The following is a 3,832-nucleotide window of genomic DNA, read 5'->3' as shown; positions in this document are numbered from 1 at the left end:
TGGGGTCTGTGTTCAGTGTGAGGTCTGTGTTCAGCGTGGGGCCTGTGTTCAGTGTGGGGTCTGTGTTCAGTGTGGGGTCTGTGTTCAGTGTGGGGCCTGTGTTCAGTGTGGGGTCTGTGTTCAGTGTGGGGCCTGTGTTCAGTTTGGGGCCTGTGTTCAGTGTGGGGTCTGTGTTCAGAGTAGGGCCAGTGTTCAGTGTGGGGTCTGTGTTCAGTGTGGGGTCTGTGTTCAGTGTGGGGTCTGTGTTCAGCGTGGGGTCTGTGTTCAGTGTGGGGTCTGTGTTCAATGTGGGGTCTGTGTTCAGTGTGGGGTCTGTGTTCAGATTGAGGTGAGCATTTAGAGAGGGCTGTGTATTCACAGGGAACCCTGTGTTCATCGCGGGACCTGTGTTCAGCGTGGGGCCTGTGTTCAGTGTGGGGTCTGTGTTCAGTGTGGGGCCTGTGTTCAGTGTGGGGTCTGTGTTCAGTGTGCGGTCTGTGTTCAGTGTGGGGCCTGTGTTCAGAGTACGGCCTGTGTTCAGTGTGGGGTCTGTGTTCATTGTGGGGTCTGTGTTCAGTGTGGGGCCTGTGTTCAGTGTTGGTCCTGTGTTCAGTGTGGGGCCTGTGTTCAGCGTGGGGTCTGTGTTCAGTGTGGGGCCTGTGTTCAGTGTGGGGCCTGTGTTCAGTGTGGGGCCTGTGTTCAGTGTGGGGATTGTGTTCAGCGTGGGGCCTGTGTTCAGTGTGGGGTCTGTGTTCAGTGTGGGGCCTGTGTTCAGTGTGAGGTCTGTGTTCAGTGTGGGGTCTGTGTTCAGCGTGGGGCCTGTGTTCAGTGTGGGGTCTGTGTTCAGTGTGGGGCCTGTGTTCAGTGTGGGGCCTGTGTTATGTGTGGGGTCTGTGTTCAGAGTCGGGCCTGTGTTCAGTGTGGGGTCTGTGTTCAGTGTGGGGTCTGTGTTCTGTGTGGGGTCTGTGTTCAGCATGGGGTCTGTGTTCAGTGTGGGGTCTGTGTTCAATGTGGGGTCTGTGTTCAGTGTGGGGTCTGTGTTCATATTGAGGTGAGCATTTAGAGAGGGCTGTGTATTCACAGGGAGCCCTGTATCAGCGTGGGGCCTGTGTTCAGCGTGGGGTCTGTGTTCAGTGTGGGGCCTGTGTTCAGCGTTGAGCCTGTGTCCAGTGTGGGGTCTGTGTTCAGTGTGGGGCCTGTGTTCAGCGTGGGGCCTGTGTTCAGATTGAGGTGAGCATTTAGAGAGGGCTGTGTATTCACAGGGAGCCCTGTGTTCAGCGTGGCACCTGTGTTCAAAGTGTAGAGCATGTTCAGTGTGAGGGCAGATTACAGAGTGAAATCTGTGCTCACACGGGGCTTGTTGGGAGGTATCTTTTCTAACAGGGCTCAATGCTGAATGTAGTGTTTGTCAATGTGTTCAGACTGCTGTCTGCATTCAGGGTTCTATGTTTACAATGGGGCCTTTGCTGTGTCTTCTTATTAATGGTTTGGATCTGTATTCATTGTCTCGAATGTGATCAGTGTGGTTTCTGCGCTCAGTGTGAGGCCTTTCCCCTGTGCGCACTGCGATCAGCGTAGTTTCTGTGTTCATAGTGAGATCTGCAGTCTGTGTTCAGAGAGCAGTCTGCGTTCAGTGAGGGCTCAGTGTTAAGTGTGGGTCTGCGTTCAAGGTGCCTAATTTGTGAACAAGTCTGCATTTTGAATACAGGAGGCACACTGGACATTGACCAGTCAATGAACGCAGACCCGCAGCTTTTAAAGATCCCATTCAGAACAAAGAGCCCATTCTGAACAGAGAACGCTGAATACAGACACCACTCTGCACACATTCGCAAACACCACATTCAGTGTGTGGCCTGTGTTCAGAGAGGTGTCTGTGCTCCAACAGGGGGTGGTGTTCAGAGTGCTCTGTGTTCAGGGAGGGATCTATGTTCAATGTGGGGTCTGTGTTCAGGGCCAGGGGTGGTGTTCAGAGTAGGGTCTGCGCTGAGAGAGATGTCTCTGTTCAATGTGGGGCGTGTGTTGAGATTAGGGATGGTGTTCAGACAGGGCTCTGTGATTCGAGGTGCCTAGCTTCAGTGTGGGGTGTGTGTTCAGAGCAGGGGTCATGTTCAGAGTGGGTTCTGTGTTTGGAGAGCGGTCTATGTTGAGAGTGAACTGTGTTGTCAGAGAGGTGAATGTGCTCAGAGAGTGGTTTATGCTCAGGCTGGGGCCTTTGTTTAGATGATGCCCTGTGTTCAGAGCGGCTCCTGTGTTCAGAATCGGGGTCCTTCCGACTGTGGGGTTTGGTCCATCTAGGATGTATGTTTACACTGAGGTCTGCTTTCAGAGTGGGGTTAGTGTTCAGGCTGTGGTATTTGTTCAGACTAGCATCTGTGTTTATGTTGAGGGCTGTTTTCAGTGTGTGATCTGTGTTCAGAGTCTTTGTATAAAGAGGGGTTTGTGTACAAACTGTGCTGTTAGTTTAGACTAGGATCTGTGTTTAGATTGGGCTCTGTGTTCAGTGTGTGATATGTGTTCAGAGTGAGGTCTTTGAATAAAGAGGGGTTGGAATAAAGTTCCAGAGAATGTTTTAAATAGGTTTCCACAATCCCCTCGAGATAAAAACAAAAAAACTGCGGATGCTGGAAATCCAAAACAAAAACAGAATTACCTGGAAAAACTCAGCAGGTCTGGCAGCATCGGCGGAGAAGAAAAGAGTTGACGTTTCGAGTCCTCATGACCCTTCGACAGAACTTGAGTTCGAGTCCAGGAAAGAGCTGAAATATAAGCTGGTTTAAGGTGTGTGTGTGGGGGGCGGAGAGATAGAGAGACAGAGAGGTGGAGGGGGTTGGTGTGAACAAGGCAACAGAGAAATCCGGAAATCTTGTCGCAGAGAGGAACAGAACTTCTTCAAGGAGGTAGGCATTTCTTGAAGAGCAGTGGCAGTCAATTAAACACAGAGATAAAAACAAAAAAACTGCGGATGCTGGAAATCCAAAACAAAAACAGAATTACCTGGAAAAACTCAGCAGGTCTGGCAGCATCGGCGGAGAAGAAAAGAGTTGACGTTTCGAGTCCTCATGACCCTTCGACAGAACTTGAGTTCGAGTCCAGGAAAGAGCTGAAATATAAGCTGGTTTAAGGTGTGTGTGTGGGGGGCGGAGAGATAGAGAGACAGAGAGGTGGAGGGGGTTGGTGTGAACAAGGCAACAGAGAAATCCGGAAATCTTGTCGCAGAGAGGAACAGAACTTCTTCAAGGAGGTAGGCATTTCTTGAAGAGCAGTGGCAGTCAATTAAACACCTCTCTGTCTCTCTATCTCTCCGCCCCCCACACACACACCTTAAACCAGCTTATATTTCAGCTCTTTCCTGGACTCGAACTCAAGTTCTGTCGAAGGGTCATGAGGACTCGAAACGTCAACTCTTTTCTTCTCCGCCGATGCTGCCAGACCTGCTGAGTTTTTCCAGGTAATTCTGTTTTTGTTTTGGATTTCCAGCATCCGCAGTTTTTTTGTTTTTATCTCTGTGTTTAATTGACTGCCACTGCTCTTCAAGAAATGCCTACCTCCTTGAAGAAGTTCTGTTCCTCTCTGCGACAAGATTTCCGGATTTCTCTGTTGCCTTGTTCACACCAACCCCCTCCACCTCTCTGTCTCTCTATCTCTCCGCCCCCCACACACACACCTTAAACCAGCTTATATTTCAGCTCTTTCCTGGACTCGAACTCAAGTTCTGTCGAAGGGTCATGAGGACTCGAAACGTCAACTCTTTTCTTCTCCGCCGATGCTGCCAGACCTGCTGAGTTTTTCCAGGTAATTCTGTTTTTGTTTTGGATTTCCAGCATCCGCAGTTTTTTTGTTTTTATCTCTG

Source organism: Carcharodon carcharias (assembly GCF_017639515.1).
Source record: "Carcharodon carcharias isolate sCarCar2 chromosome 38 unlocalized genomic scaffold, sCarCar2.pri SUPER_38_unloc_1, whole genome shotgun sequence".
Classification (NCBI taxonomy): Eukaryota; Metazoa; Chordata; class Chondrichthyes; order Lamniformes; family Lamnidae; genus Carcharodon; species Carcharodon carcharias.
Note: the sequence above shows the minus strand (reverse complement) of the source record.